The sequence below is a fragment of the Pan paniscus genome, chromosome 16 (genome assembly GCF_029289425.2).
Source record: "Pan paniscus chromosome 16, NHGRI_mPanPan1-v2.0_pri, whole genome shotgun sequence".
Taxonomy (NCBI): Eukaryota; Metazoa; Chordata; class Mammalia; order Primates; family Hominidae; genus Pan; species Pan paniscus.
In genome coordinates, this window is record NC_073265.2 from 23909525 (window position 1) to 23926260 (window position 16736).

The 16736-nt window shown below is 40.6% G+C and overlaps 1 long non-coding RNA gene across 1 annotated transcript; it reads left to right on the forward strand.

The window, feature by feature from the left end:
* Positions 1–690: 690 nt before the first annotated feature.
* LOC134729176 (uncharacterized) lies at positions 691–13637 on the forward strand. The gene is made up of 5 exons (XR_010110058.1): positions 691–828; positions 930–1859; positions 2823–2947; positions 9416–12707; positions 13359–13637. It is a non-coding gene; the product is annotated as an uncharacterized LOC134729176 (long non-coding RNA).
* The last annotated feature ends 3099 nt before the right edge of the window (positions 13638–16736 follow it).

Sequence of the window (16736 nt, forward strand, 5' to 3'; positions counted from 1 at the left end):
AGCCCATGCGATTGCTCCTGCATTCCAACAACACCTCTCTTCAACTTACATTCCCTTGCCCCATCAACTATTTACTCTGAGCCAATCCTGTGGTCACTGAGAAACACTCCACCTCAGGTATTTGGGCCACTAGTCTACAAAAATAAGTTTGACTTTCTTCCCTCCATATTTCCATACCTAGGGGCTGTCCTAGTTCCACTTTTCTCAACTATCCATAGGATTCCCAGCCCAAGTGTTCTGCCGGCATCTCTAGCCTCAGCCTCCAAGGGATCCATTCTCACTTTTCATTGGCCCCATGCCCAAAGCCTTCCACGCTGTTTGTGCAGCCCTGAACTATCTCAGTGGGAAGCTACATGAAACCGTGTCATATGACCTCATGCCCCATGAGTCACAAAATCATTAATTCATTCTCACTATCTCCCTCTGGAAAAATACCCATTTCTCTTCCTAAACCTTACTCCCTGCCCCTGCCAAAAGGAAGATATATGTATTTCAGAAAATGAGAAACTGCTTCTTTTACAGCCTGTTGTTTTCCTTTATAAAATAAATAATTTTTTGTCTCACATTTCATGAAAAGTTACCATGTGGCAGGTACAGTGCTTAATGCTTTATTGAAACATCTCACTTATTTTTCTCTAAAAGTCCTCTAAGGTGATGTTATTTCCCTCATTCTATACAGGAGAAAACTGGGGCACAGCAGCTTGTTCACAGGGGCAGAGGCAGGATTTGAACCTAGGAAGTCTTTCTCCAGAAACTACTGATTAGTAAGCTCTACAGGACATAAGATCGTACCCTCTTGTTGCCTCTAGTCCGCAAAGAACCCTGTAAGTAAGTTCCCACTTTTTCCTTTGAGAAGACACAATGACTTCCATTTAGTCACATCTTTGGTGGGCATTCCTTACTTCCTATCTGTGCTCTCTTTCTGCCAGTTTAGGCAATACCATCATGGACAAAGAAACGGGCAAAGATTTCATGACAAAGACACCAAAAGCAATTGCAACAAAAGCAAAAATTGACATGTGGGATCTAATTAAACTAAAGAGCTTCTGCACAGCAAAAGAAACTATCAGCAGAGTAAACAGACAACCTACAAAATGGGAGAAAAGATTTGCAAACTATGCATTTGACAAAGGTCTAATATCCAGCATCTGTAAGGAACTTAAACAAATTTACAAGAGAAAAACAAACAACCCCATTAAGATGTGGGCAAAGGACACAAAAAGACACTTTTCAAAAGAAGACATACCTGTGGCCAATAAGCATATAAAAAAGCCAAATATCATTGATCGTTAGAGAAATGCAAATCAAAACCACAATGAGATACCATCTCACACCAGTCAGAATGGCAATTACATAAAAAGTCAAAAAATAGCAGATGCCGGCAAGGTTGTGGAGAAAAGGGAACACTTACACACTGTTGGTGGGAGTGTAATTAGTTCAACCATTGTGGAAAGCAGTGTGGTGATTCCTCAAAGAGCTAAAAACAGAAATACCATTAGATCCAGCAACCGCATTACTGGGTATATACCCAGACGAATGTAAATCATTCTACCATAAATACTCATGCACGCGAATGTTCATTGCAGCACTATTCACAATAATAAAGTTGTGGAATCAACCTAAATGCCCATCAATGACGGATTGGATAAAGAAAATGTGGTACACATACACCATGGAATACTTTGCAGCTGTAAAAAAAGAACAAGAGCATGTCTTTTGTGGGAACATAGATGGAGCTGGAGGCTATTATCCTTAGCAAACTAATGCAAGAAGAGGAAACCAAATACCACATGTTCTCACTTATAAGTGGGAGCTAAATGATAACTTATGGATACGAAGAAGGAAACAACATCACCAAGGTATTAGGCCCAGTAGTTATCTACCCATAGGAGGAGGGAGAAGAGCAGAAAAAACTGTTGGGTACTGGACTTAATACTGGGTGGTGAAATAATAGGTACAACAAACCCCTATAACACGTTAACCTATGTAACAAATCTTCACATGTACCCCTAAACCTAAAATCAAAGTTAAAAAAGAAAAAAAAGCACAAGAAAAAAAAAAAAAAGAATTAGCAGGAGTGAATGCTCTTAACTGAGAGCTCCCTGGTCTAAAATTCTTAATTAATTGCTGTGGGCCTCACTGAGCCAGGGTACCTTCCATTGCCAATTCTTTTTTTTTTTTTCTTTTTTTTTGAGACGGAGTCTTGCTGTGTCGCCGAGGCTGGAGTGCAGTTGTGCGATCTCTGCTCACTGCAAGCTCTGCCTCCTGGGTTCATGCCATTCTCCTGCCTCAGCCTCCCGAGTAGAGTAGCTGGGACTACAGGCGCCCGCCACCACACCCGGCTAATTTTTTGTATTTTTAGTAGAGATGGGGTTTCACCGTGTTAGCCAGGATGGTCTTGATCTCCTGACCTCGTGATACACCGGCCTCGGCCTCCCAAAGTGCTGGGATTACAGGCGTGAGCCACCATGCCCGCCTCCATTGCCAATTCTAACCATTTGAAACAATTGTTATACGTGTTCATACTTGGTGAATTATAATAATCAACACCACCCTTCAAATTGCTTTTCTTATTTCTTTGAAAAGTGGAACTGAAGTTTTTCCACAGTGAGTAGTTCAGGAGAGTCTATTTAGCCTCTACTTTTGACACATGGATATATTTTCAGTAGATATGATCAAAAAGAGAATACCAGCTTGAGTTTCTCAGAGAAGTGTGGCTCATTAATTCATTCACAAATATTTATAAAGTGCCTGCTATAAGCTAGGTGCTGGATTGAATAACCTTAACAATCCCTTCTGATCTTGAGAATCTATAATTCCAGGAGAAAGGTGAAGTGAGCCTAGAAGAATTCACTGGATTTTGTAGAGTGGAGACAAGAAGGGATACCTTTCTATATCGTGTTAGTGAAGGATAACAGTAGGACAGCACTGGCCTATCCTGGTGGGGGTGAGTATATCTCTCTAGTACAACAAAAGAAACTCTCCAGAAAATTCTGGGGAAATGTGGTTGGATGGGTCGTCTGGGCCGGGTTATTGGATGCCCTTGAAAATCAGGCAGGAACCACACCTTGGTGCTAGAGACAAGAGAAAGTCATTGTCGTAATCCTGAGCTGGGGAATGCTGCGAAGAACGTAGTTCTTAGGGTGAGAAATCAGTGGCCACTTGTGGTGAAAGCGAATCTTTCTTTTCATTACACAGCCAATTGAATGAAAATGAACATTCCCAATTAGAGAAGAAAAGTAACCTCCCGGTGGCCTAGATGCACGGCACAGAAACAGAAACAGGAGGCGTTTTTCTCCCCTTTCACAGTTCTTATTTTCTGTGTTACCCTCCTGTCTCAGATCTGTGATGATGTGGTTTGCTAGATGTTCCCAGAGCTGCTAATAAGATGCGGCTATAATCTATTCACTTGACAGCCTTCACTGGAAACCAGACTTCTCTCCTAAACCCCTGCATTTCCTGGGTGACCGCGGGGGTTGTGCAGTGTGGTCTGAGAGTGCCACAGGGACAGGGCAGTCCCCACCCAGTCAAGTCATCACTCCCCATTAGGCCTTCAGGGAATGGAGAGGACCTAGGCCTCTCACTGACACATAGTCAGAATAAGCAAGAAAAAGCCAAGCAGAAAAGAGACAAGAATGCCTGAAGACAGAACTAGTTTGAAAACAAAGAAGAGAAAACCAAGGAGAGATTTAATTACATAAAGAGCACCTGACCAAAAGCATAAGCAAGCATTTCTGTTCAACATCAACAAAGGACATAACAAGAACTAAGCAGACTTAGAGGAGAGCAGGACCAGAATATTATCTTCACAGGTGAGCCTGCTTCTTAGTGATGGAGTTTAGAATCTGTCAGCCCAAAATATAACTGTAGCAGACAAGAATATGCCACCCCAAAACATTCCTCTTTGGCCTAAGGATTATTTTGAGAAACTGCAGACACAGGGGAAGCTCTGAAAACAGAGTAGAAGTTACCCTTTTGTATGATAAATTTACATCTATAAAGGAAATCTCCACTTCTCAGAATGTCTTCTCTCACCAGGAAGACAGGGACAACTAAATCACTAGACTCTTATCAGTGGAGAAGGTACCACTTACATCTGCATGACAAACCCTACCCATTTACTGTCCTTTTCCTGGCCTTCTCCCTATAACCTGCCTTTCCTCACATCCTTCTTTCTTTATTTCAGCAAAGGATAGTACTTCTTTATTAAATAGTCTGAAGTCAAAGCCGCTTCTTTGAGATTTATTCTTGGAGATTTCCCTATCTCCTATGATACAGGAGGTATACATGTTATTGAACTTCTGATCATCTGTTTTGTTACTGTGAGTCCATGAAGAACTGTGAAAAGTAGAGAGAATATTATACTTCCTCTCTTCTATTAGCAAGGCCTGTTAACAGGTAGATGATCTAAAGAGGCTGTGAGTGTGAAATCAACCTCTTCAGGTCATTAAAAGTAGCTCCAATTTATATTTGCCTAGAAGTGGACTAAGAAATGACTTATTGGAAGACAACAGGGTACACTAGTCAGCCTTTCCAGGTCTTTCCTAATAAAGTGTTAAACAAACAAACAAACAAACAACCTTCAGCTGAATTAAATGTAAAGGAGTTTAATTGAGCAATGAGCAATTCGTGAACTGGGCAGGCTCCTGAGCCAGAGTAAGCTGAGAGATTCCAGCACAGCCACATGGTGGAAAAGATTTATGGACGGAAAAAGGAAAGTGACGTACAGAAACAGAAGTGAGGTACAGAAACAGCTGGATTGGTTACAGGTTGACGTTTGCCTTGTCTGAACATGGTTCAAACAGTTGGCTACATTTGATTGGCCAAAACTTGATAATTGACATAAGTGTAGGCTACAGTCTGTTTACACCTTCACTTCTTATAGTTCACAATATACAGAGAAACCTTTAAGCCAAACCTAAAATATGTAAGGAGGCAGCTTTAGGCTAAACTTAATTTAACACAAGTAATTATGTCTTTTTCTTATTTGAATTGAATTCATTTAGCCTAAATTTATTGAGAATGGTTAAGGTGTGGGATGGTTTTTGTGTGAGCTCTTGTCCTTGTACCTCCACTTTCTCACTCCTTATGCTTGAGATTTCCCCAGTTGCCCACATGTCTGCCTCCAACCCACATTTGACCACTCCAGGTCTCAAGAAATCTGCCTTTCTTTCATATTCTGCACACAGTCTTTGCTATACATTTATGCAATTAAATAGAAACTGTTTTTTTTTAAATTGTTGGCCAAGTATGGGTTTTTAATCCCAATTTGTGGCCAATTCAGTAAAACAGAGGCAATATTTTCTACTTTGTCATTTTCCCCTAGGGTTCTATGCATGATGCTGCTGCATTCTAGTAAATTTTTACTGGTTGACAGCAAAAGAAATATCAAATACATTGTATATATGTAATTTAATATGTATTGAGCATCTACCATGTGTGAAGTACTTTAAAGTCTTCGTTTAGCAATGCTCTTGAACACTAGCACTTTTAGAAAACAGTTTAAGTGTAAATTAGGATTTTGTCAACCAAGTGTTTTGTCACTGGCAAGTTGATTTTTGGAGCATGATCACATACAAGTAACTGATAAACACAATTTAGAAAATAGACTCGGGCCAGGCGCGGTGGCTCACGCCTGAACCCCAGGCGTGGTGGCTCCAGCACTTTGGGAGGCCGAGGTGGGCGGATCATGAGGTCAGGAGATTGAGACCCTCCTGGCTAACACAGTGAAACCCCGTCTCTACTAAAAATACAAAAAATTAGCTGGGCGTGGTGGCGGGCGCCTGTCGTCCCAGCTACTCGGGAGGCTGAGGCAGGAGAATGGTGTGAACCCGGGAGGCAGAGCTTGCAGTAAGCCGAGATAGCGCCACTGCACTCCAGCCTGGGCAACAGAGTGAGACTCCATCTCAAAAAAAAAAGAAAAGAAAAGAAAAGAAAAGAAAATAGACTCCTGAATATTGAAAGACTGAGTTGTAGGAGAAATTTTATTTGAAAATTGAGCAGAAGAAACCTTGATTTTAAAAGATAACACCAAAGAGTATTGTGGATGCAGTGCAAACATGACATATCTGTCCTGACACTTGCATTATGTAAATAAAGAAAAACTGGTGAACCCAAGAGAATGACAGTGTTGTTGGTTTAGGATCAACAGTCAAATGAGCACAGAGGCTGGGAGCAGTGTCTCATTCCTGTAATCCCAGCACTTTGGGAGGCCAAAGCAGAAAGATCGCTTGAGCCCAGGAGTTCAAGACCAGCCTGGGCAACATACAGAGACCCTGTCTCTACAAAAAATTTTAAAAAATTAGCCAGGCATGGTGGCAAACACCTGTAGTCTCAGCTACTTGGGAGGCTCAGGTGTGAGAATCACTTGAACCCAGAAAGTCAAGGCTGCAGTGAGCTGTGGTCATACCACTGCCCTCCAGCCTGTGTGACAGAGTAAGACCCTATCTCAAAATAAAAAAAGGATGCAGTGGTAGTTTGCCTTGTTGTCTAAGACTTTTGGTGCCAAATTGTTATGCAGAACTAGGAACCTACAAGTAAATTCTCAGAAGCTGTCTTGTTTTTAGAACGAAGAATAAAAACACTTGACTGTGGTCTTGATTTTTAAAAATCTGTCTCTTTAGGTGTCATTCTTTGGAAATATGCCATAAAATTTGCCATGCTTATTTAAAGAAAAAAAATAATGACTATTGAGAAGAGCATGGCAGTCTCTCCATTAACCTTTTTACGAAGAAGCAAAGTTAGGAGGAGACTGGGGTGATAAGGTTAAGACTTCATAACCAAGGCATAATCATTGTTTTATTAGTAAGGATTTTGTAGCTTACCTTAATTGCAGTCAAATTGCCTCAGAAGGGCTAAGCTTACTGTGAAAAAACTGTAGAATATTCTAGTGTCACATTATAAATGGATTACAATTACATGATGAATTAAACTACAAATATCCGACAATGACAGGAAACACTTTCATCATCAATGATTCAGAGGCCTTTAAGAATTTCACAGTACTCTAGAGTTATGCTACTTCTGTTTGAATCTTGAAAACCTGGACATTTAAAACATTTTTTTTCATTGAGGTAAAATATACGTATATAATTTACCATCTTTACCATTTTAACTGTACATTCAGTGGTAATAAATACATTTACATTCTTTTATCTCCCCTCTTCATCCATTCCTCCCTCCTCCTCTCCCTTCTCCCCTTCCTGGCCTCTGGTAACCACCAGTGTACTCTCTGTCTTCTTGAGATCCACGTTTTTAGTTCCCGCATTTGAGTGAGAACAATGCAATATTTGTCATTCTGTGCTTGGCTTATTTCACTTAACATAATGGCTTCCAGTTCCATCTATGCTGCTGTAAATGATAGAATCTCATTCTTTTTTGATGGTTGCATGGTACTCCATTGTATATATATACCCTGTTTTCTTTATCCATTCATCCATTGATGAGCACTTAGGTTGATTTTATTTTAGCTATTGTGAATAGTGAATAGTGAACAGTGAATAGTGCTGCAATAATTATGAGAGTGCAGGTATCTCTTTGATATATCTATTTCCTTTATTTTGGATATATACACAGTGAAATTGCTGGATCACATAAATTTCTGTTTTTAGTTTTCTGAGGAACTTCCATACTGCTGTCCATAGTGGCTATATTAATTTACATTTCCAATAACATTGTATGAGGGTTCCCCTTTCTCCACATCCTCACCGGTATCTGTTATTGCCTGTCTTTTTGATACAAGCCATTTTAACTGGGGGTGAGATGATCTCTCATTGTGGTTTTGAGTTGCATTTCTCTGATGACTAGTGATAAAACCTGGACATTTGAACTTTCTGGTTATTTGGACATAATTACAGTCTTATCATAGATCACAAAATGGATGATTAAAAGAAGTAGAATTTAGATATCTGATATGCTTTTCCTATTTTCCAGGAAACAAGGATTTAGCTTCCTTGAGGGTCTTTATGTGTTTACACTGTTGTTTTGTAATGATGTGTTGCTATGCATGTTGTTATGTATGCTGTGTAATGATATGTTGTTATGTAACGATAACGGTAATAATATTTGAGTCTTTCCAAACTACTTTATCAGTACTTCCCAAATTCTTTCACATCCCAGCACACATGAAAAGCGGTAACATGTAAATAGCACCCTAGAAAAATAGAGGAGGTCGCTAGGGCTCTGACCTCCCAGTTCCCCTTCTCGCTGTCTCAGAGGTGAAAGAGACCTGTCTATATCTCTGCTCACCTAGAACCCATCGGAGTACCTTGGTAAAAAATGTCTGGAAATGCCAGTTTGGGACCACCTCATTCGTGGTCCTCTAACTATCATGAAAATTCATTCTTCTGGTGTCCTCGCACTCACAGAACCCTGCCCCTTGGGTGAGGGAGGGACTCCAGGAGCAGAGAGAAGATGAGCAGCCTCACAGAAAGGAGGAGCTGGCATACATTCCCACGTGGAGTGAGCAGAAGTGCCAGCTGTTGTCTTCAGGGAATTTTGCTGACAGTATGAGAATGGGGCATGATGTCACAGGAACCTGGCTTGGCCAGCACAGCATGGTGTCCAAGGCAGCTGATCTGTTCATCCAGATTGAAATGATCTCTTCCCCTGCTGCTCCCACCCTCCCTTCTCCCTGCCAGTCTGAGTGATAATTGTAAAGCCATGCAGTTCCTTTCAGAAGTAGGCCATGGGAGCCAGGGCTGGGTGTTTCGTGGCTGGCATGTTGCAATTATCACCAAGAATGGCTCTGATGACAGCATAATACATGTGGTGTTTTGTGCTAAAAAAGTCAATACCAGTGGCTGAAAGAGCAAATCTCTCCAGAGATGTGAGCACAGCTTCAACATGACATAGTATCTGTGTGGGCCTTGACTTATGGTCATTTCTCTTCACCCTCAAGATTATTCCTACAAAATAGACCACTGACCCAGTCCTTGGGAAGCCATAAATAGAGAACATTCCTCTCTTCAGGAACTCTTCTTAACAGAGGGATGCTTTATAAGACTCTGCCTGTGTCAGAGTCCAGAATTTAAATTTATCTGAACTTGAGAGGAAAGTGTTATCCTCAGAACAGAACTTTAAGGAAGTTCAAATCCTAAGTTTACCACTTAGTAGCTGTGTGACTTTGGGAATTTCAATGAACTTCTCTGACCCTTGGTATTTAAAAAAAAAAAGTACTATACTCACTTCAGGACTTGCTAGAATTACATAACTAAACAACCATAAGTAAAATAATTAGCACAAAGTCCGTCCCAAGGTAAATGACACAAAAACAGCAGAAGTTGTTGCCATTGTTATATTTATAGTTATTGTTGTATATACCACTCGTGTTTTTAGGAAGGGAACTCTATAAAAATTTTTACACATGCTTGCTAAATTCTTTTTAGGACTGACCAATCTCATGATTATCATACAGATAACTAGAATTATGACAGCAGTTGTAACCTCTTCAAAAATCTTACTATGTCATGTTGGTGAGAAGATTGAACAAGAAATCCCAAGCAAGAAGAGGACAATTCAGAACACACAGCCCTCCACCACAGAAACCTATAGACTCAAACATTTCCTCAAGACACCAAGAAGTTTAAGTTAAGTATTCTTCTGATGGAAAAGTTTTTAAAAACTGAATATAATATATATGTAATGTTGACATTTTTATACCAAAGGCTATAGCTTAACCTTTTATATTATTGAACCACCTAAAATAAGTTAACTTTTCACATGGCATGACTATTTTTATTTCTCTAACCATGAATTAGCAACCTCAAAAGGCTTTGCCTTATTCATTATTCAACATTAAGTAGCCACTTCTCACTTTGATGTAGGTTATTAATTTATAGACTGCCTTTAGCTTAAGTCAACTGATGACAAAGCACAGTTCCAGAAGTAGATTTTGAAAATAAGCAGCTTACAGCAGGAGAATATTTGTCAGCTTTAATGTTTACTCAATAATTCAGTAAAAGGAAACAACAAAAAGGAAGTTACTGTTATGTAGAAAAATATCTTCTTTACAGTTCTATTCAATGATTAAGCTTTCATTAAGAAGTATAATTTCTGCAACTTAGCTGACAATGATGAAGACTTTGGTGTGCTGGCTATTACAGAAGGCAGATCCAAAATTTGTTTAGAAATCACAGAGCAACAGTTTTCCTGTTACAAACTCAGAGAACATCCACTCAAGGTACGAATGCATAAAACCAAGAGACCAGATCTGTGTTATCCCTCCAAATTAGCATTTATAAAATGGGTTTCAAGGATTTCCACTCTGTTATTAATTATTCTTCTTCCTCCTCCTTCCCCTCCTCCTTCTCTTCTTCTTCTTCTCTTTCTTTTTTATACTGAACACTAAGACCAAAAAATTTACAATGTATGTTAGCAATCATCTTGTCCAGTCATAATTTTACAGATAAATGGTAGTAAAGCCTATTGGTTATGAGTGAAGGCTCAGGAGTCAGTCTTAGTCTGCCTGAGTTCAAATCCTGGCTCAACCGCTTTCCACCTGTGCAACCTTTGGACAGGTGATTTACTTGTCTGTACTTTATTTATTTGAGCTGTAAAATCAATGTTACGGGCTCTTGAAAGTATTTACAGAATTGAGTTATTATGATAAATAAACAAGGCTGTACATAAGTATTAGATGTGTTATTACAAATGGGAGAGTTGAGGTTGTGAGCAGTTAAGGAATTTGTGTAGGTTCCTCAGCTAGTCAGCAGTGGAGTCCAAGTCTTCTTATTCCCATCCGAGACTCCATATTCTACAAGTGAACTGTATGGGAGTTGACATAGATCCTTTCTGCCTAAACAGCATCCATTCCTCCTTCTTCTGGTAATAGCAACCTAGCACTTACTTTGGAGAGCCACCTGACCCCAATTTTTAGTGTATGTATATCAACTTAATGTGGGAGGAGTACGAGGGTGTCACTCAACCCAAGCCTGGCCAGTCAGAGGATTCCATCACCCTGGCCATAAAGTTTGGTTCAGGAGGGGAATATAACTTCAGATCACTGAGATGCCATCCAGGCTGTCTCCTGGAACAATTGGGGAAAAGATAACCTTTTTCCTTTGGGCATGTGACTATTAAGATGTAAGTTCAGAGACTCTGCTAGCCATCTTGCTGCTAAGAAGGGAAAGCCTAGGTAAAAAAGAAGCCAACAGAGAGGGAAAGATAGCTCATAATTGGAGAGAGAAATATTCCTGATGGCATCTCTGGTGTGCTTGGATTGAGCCATACCTGTAGGAAGGGGAGATCTATCTTTGGACTTGTCAGTTAGTTCAGCCAATAAAGTGGCTGCTGTCACTTACATTGAAAAATACTGACTTATCACAGGCATTTAAAAAATATGCCACATAGTTCTCACTTCAGGAACCAGCTTGAGTATTTCCTTTTATGAAAATACTCTGAAACCCAAATCTTCCTGTTACAACATGAGAGTAATTTTGGCAGTCCTCCTTACTTCATGATATTTTGATATTGTCTTGGTTAGGTGAGCAATATTGGGAAGAAGTATAGGGTGGGCCTGGAGTCAGATCTGAGTTGGAATCCCAGACCTTCTCCTAGTCAGCTCCCTTCTCCTTGGCTAACCACTTAATCTCTGTAAGCCTTAGTTACCTTGTCTGAATAGACTTATTGCAAGGGCTCAATAAGATAATGTATGCAAAATACTAACATTAAGAAGACAGTAATGATAATGCTAAAATGACTAACATTTATTGATGTTAACTGAGTGCTAGACTCTGCTGAGCACTTTAAATGAGTACCTCATTTACTACTCATAATGACCTTGTGTGGTAAGAGTGACATTCCTCATTTTGCTGTTGAGAAAACTGAGAGACAGAGAGGTTAAGCATTTTGCACAAATCTGGACAGCTAGTGAGTGATGGTGCCACAACTCTTATTTCAGAAGCCAAGCTCATGACTACATTGTGAAATTGCATCTCATCTTATCCAATAACAATTAGATGTTTAGGTTGTTGCTACTGATAACTGACTCCTGACAAAAGTTCAAAAGCTGACTTTGATTCTGAAGTAGTGATTTTTTTAAGAGACAGAGTCTTGCTGTGTTGCCCAGTCTGGAGTGCAGTGGCTATTCACAGGTCCAATCACAGCGCACCATAGCCTTAAAATCCTGGGCTCAAGTGATCCTCCTGCCTTGGCCTCATGAGTAGCTTGGTGAAGTAATGATTTTGAAGCAATTAAGCTGAAAGGCTCAAGGATGAATAGTGTGGCCATAGGGTCTTCTTTAGAGGAGTTCAGAAAGTCAGGAGTGGAGTTGAGTGAGAAGAAACAAGAGTTATTTTGGGAAAGTTATGGTAACCTCTCTGAGTCTTGGCCTCCTCATCTATAAAATGGTTTTACCTATGCCCCAGGTTTTTGTAAGGGTTAAAAGAGATCATTATGAAAAGCACTTAGCAGGTTGCCTGGGGATCATCATTACCATCATCATCATCATCACCAACAATGCCTATACAAACGGGCAGATCTTGGTCTGAAGTTTACATATACTCACTGAATTTGGTTTTCCTTAGTGATCTTTCTTGGTGAACAGATCTTGTCTTCACAGTTTAAATGAAAAGCAAAGCAAAACAAAAACAAAAACAGAAATGAAAAACCTGCAACCTAAGAGATTCTGTTTATTAGCTGCCTCCTAACAGCAAGCAAAATAGCCCAGGAAGAGCTTCTGAAAAAAAGAAGACTGAGGCGGGTTCTGCGTAAGTGTCTTTCCCTATGCACTGCTCTACATCTCTGCGGTGGACACATCACATAGAGCCCTGAGAAATCACATGGGGAGGAAGACAGCAAAATGTCAGCACAAGAAAGCTGCTCAGTAACTAAAGACCAACTGTGTCCCTCATACAGTTCTTTCTAGACAAAGAGCTCACTGGGCCTTGACCCTCCCCAAATGTGCCTAAATGGTCATTTTTAGGCTCTTGCTTATATTTCAGTGAAATGGTCTATACTGGGGGCCAAATACAGCTCCATCTCCCCATTTTGCTCATCCGTCCTCTTCCAGGTGGCATGTTCACAAACAGATTCCTCCTCCCAGAGGAATTGCTGTCCTTGTCCCCTCTTTTCCTTACCACCTGCACTCAACAGCAGAACAGTAAGGGACAGTACCTTGGCACCCTGCTTGTGATAGGTGAACATCTCCTGGTGAGTGCTACTCAGGGACCAAAGCTCTGCCTGCCAGGAAAAGTGTGAAGATGAGCACCCTTGGTCTTGTTGGGTGGAGCAGAAAGGAGGACTATAGGAACCACTTTACGTGTAGTGTGCAGCATCTAACTGGGAGATTGAGAGAAAAGGGGGAATTGATTCTAGTTGTTTTCAGATGACTTTTTTCTATTCCCTCTTTCTTTCTCCAGAGATTCACAGTTTATTTCTGGTCATCTGCTCCACCTGGGACAGGTTTATAACTCCCCTTGAAGATAACACCAAGAACAGAGGGTGGACAGTCTTGAAATTGGTGTTGTGCCTGCTTCTCTTGTTCATCTATCACAGGAAGACAAATCTTGTGGTCTGTCCTGCTTGCCTTGGTGACATACTTTCAAAATTTACAAGTACTTTATTAGTAAGAATAAACAACATAAACAAAAGTCCCTTACTGGGGGTCATGTGCCTTAGAATAAAACTTAACAGTTTTCATCTGTTGTCTTTTCATCTTCTTAGTGATATAAGAATAGGAATGAAAATTTTAAGAAGCTTTACTGGTGATCCTTTTTATTGTAAAGTTATATGTGCTTATTGTCAAAAATAATTCAGACAATATATAAAGGCATAAAGAGTAAGAGATCACACAAACAATCCCACCATTCGGTGTTGAGATTTTCAAACATATCAATATACATATAAATGCATATTGCCCCCAAAATTTTATCCTTATCCTACTTTTTATTCAAAGTATTCTCAACATGTTAAAATATGTTAGAACATATAGGCATACTTTAACATTTTAAAAAAACTGTCTTCCATAGTATTCCATTGTATAGAGGTACTTTATTTAACCAATTCCCTATTGATGGACATTTAGATTGTCTTCAAATGTTTTTAAAATGAACAATTTATCTATAAATCTTGGACCTGATGTTTAATTATTGTCTTAGGAGGTATTCCTAGACTCTGGATCAAAGAGTTTTTCCACTTGCAAACTGCTTTGTTAACTATAACTAAATTAACTTCCAGAAATTTTTTTTCTTTTTGAGTTAGAATCTCACTCTGTCACCCAGGCTGGAGTGCAGTGGTGCAGTCATGGCTCACTGCGGCCTCAACCTCCTGGGTTCAAGCAATCCTCCTGCCTAAGCCTCCTGAGTAGCTAGGACTACAGGTGTGCCCCACCATGCTCAGCGAATTTTTTGTAGAGACAGGTTGTACAGGCTGGTCTTGAACTCTGGGCTTCAGGCAATCCCCCTGCCTCAGCCTCCCAAAGTGTTGGGATTACAGATGTGAGGCACCGCACCCAGCCTCAGAAAGGTTTTAAGAGAATCAAATTAGTTTTCACTTTTGCATGGACCAAGACATGGAGAGATTCAATATCTTGCTGAAGGTAGTTCAGTTACTCACCAAGGTGCTTACAGATCCATCTGTTAAAAATCTTAATATTTTGGAACTAGAGAGACCCACTGAAATCACTTAATCCAAACCTACCATTTGTGTAGACAATTGAGGAAGGAAGGTGTATAATTCTTTTTTAAAATGTTTTTAGATGGAGTCTCACTCTGTCACCCAGGCTGGGGTGCAGTGGCATGATCTCGGCTCACTGCAACCTCCGCCCTGTGGGTTCAAGCGATTCTCCTGCCTCAGCCTCCTCAATAGCTGGGATTATAGGTGTGTGCCACCATGCCTTGCTAATTTTTGTATTTTTAGTAGACATGTGGTCTCACGTTAGCCAGGCTGGTCTATAACTCCTGACCTCAGGTGATCCTCCCACCTCGGCCTCCCAAAGTGCTGGGATTACAGGCATGAGCCGCTGCATCCGGCCATGGAAGGAAGGTGTGTAATTCTTGAACCCAGGGCTATCTCTCTCCAGTCATCCTTTGAATTGGAGGATGGTGTCTGCAACTTGAAATGAGGTCATCCTACCAATATAATGCTATAAGCTCTAGATTTTTCTTTAATGGGTTTATATTTTTCTGGCACCACAAATTCAACCAACCCCACCCTGTAGACCACAGACAGGGTGCAGACAGAATCTCAGATCCGGTGCCTTAAAACAATTTTTTTTTAACCTGGAAATGTTTCTCTTCAAGCCCCTTCTAGATGTAAGATTCAGGAATGCTCTTTAGATAGTTTCCTTAGAATACTATGTGGTTAGTAGCTGGCCCTTCCTAATGACCACTAGGCGTCAGACTTTCCCATCTCTCCTCCAACTGTGCTGCTTACTCAGTAATTAACTCATTTGCTTGGAGTCATTAGCTCTTATCTAAGGGGACTTCTTTGTCATCATGTGAACATGGTCATTATGATGCAGAATCCTAGCAGATTTCAACAGGACTGATTAAGTTTGCCTGTCTCCTAGTTATGGCTTTTCAACAGGGCTCTTTATTGCAAATACCAAGCCTTAAACCAAGGGGAAAGTAGAAGAACGACCAATAACCAATGCCTTTCACCATTCCCAAGCGAAGCCACAGAATGCTACTTCCTGTCACTGCACTGCACAGATATAAGTACCCCCATTGCTAATGGGGTGCTGGCGTGCGCAGCTCTGAGCACTCTCCCTCATTCATCTTAAGGACAATGCAATGCCAATGCAGTTAACAACAGGCTCTGAATTCTGTATGTCAGGTAGGTTGAAATAGAACAGCATGTCATCAACCATGTATTCAGTGTCTGTCACATACAGGGCACTACACCTGAAATCCAAAAAGGGATATTTTCATTCATTTGGTCAGTCAACTATTCAAAAAGTATTTTTTAAACATCTGCCAGGCGCTAGGGATCCTGTGATGAAGAAAATGACATGTGGCAAATACACCAGCAGCACAGCTTGAGTAATGCAAGACCACTTTCACACCACATCCAAGTCCAGGCTGCTTGGCCCCTCCTGCCTTAGAAGAGGCTGTAGAGATGGGATTGAAGCCATGGCCCATGTCTCCCACTCAAACTGACTTTTTGCCTGCAAGCTATGTCATCTTCTTGGAGAAACTGAAAGTTATAGACTCATCATTTCCCCACTTCCTTCTCTCCCTACCTGACAACATCTTTGAGAGAAAGAGACAAACAGCAAACTCATCTCAGATAGGGGAGAACTGAGAGACAGAGAAAGTAGAAGAGGTTTTTTTCAAGTCACATAGAAGAACAGAGGCCAAACTAGAATTCCGGACTCCATGAGCTACTTTATATGGAACCCATGGACATGGTTTTCAACCAAGGCACAGATACACAGATAATAACAGCAGGTAGAGTTTCTTTTCCCTCCCTCCCTCCCTCCCTCCCTTCCTTCCTTCCTTTCTTTCTCTCTCTCTCTTCCTTTTTTTTTTTTTTTGACAGGGTCTCGCCCTGTTACCCAGGCTGCAGTAGCAGGATCATGATTCATTGCAGCCATGATCTCCTGGGCTCAAGCGATTGTCCCACCTCAGCCTCCCAAATAGCTGGGACTACAGGCATGTGCCACCACGCCCAGATAATTTTTTTTAAATTTTTAAATGTTTAGTTTTTTGCTTTTAGTAGAGACGAGATCTCACTGTGTCTCTCCTGAGCTAAAACAATCTTCCCGCCTCGGCCTCTCAAACTGTTAGGATTACAAG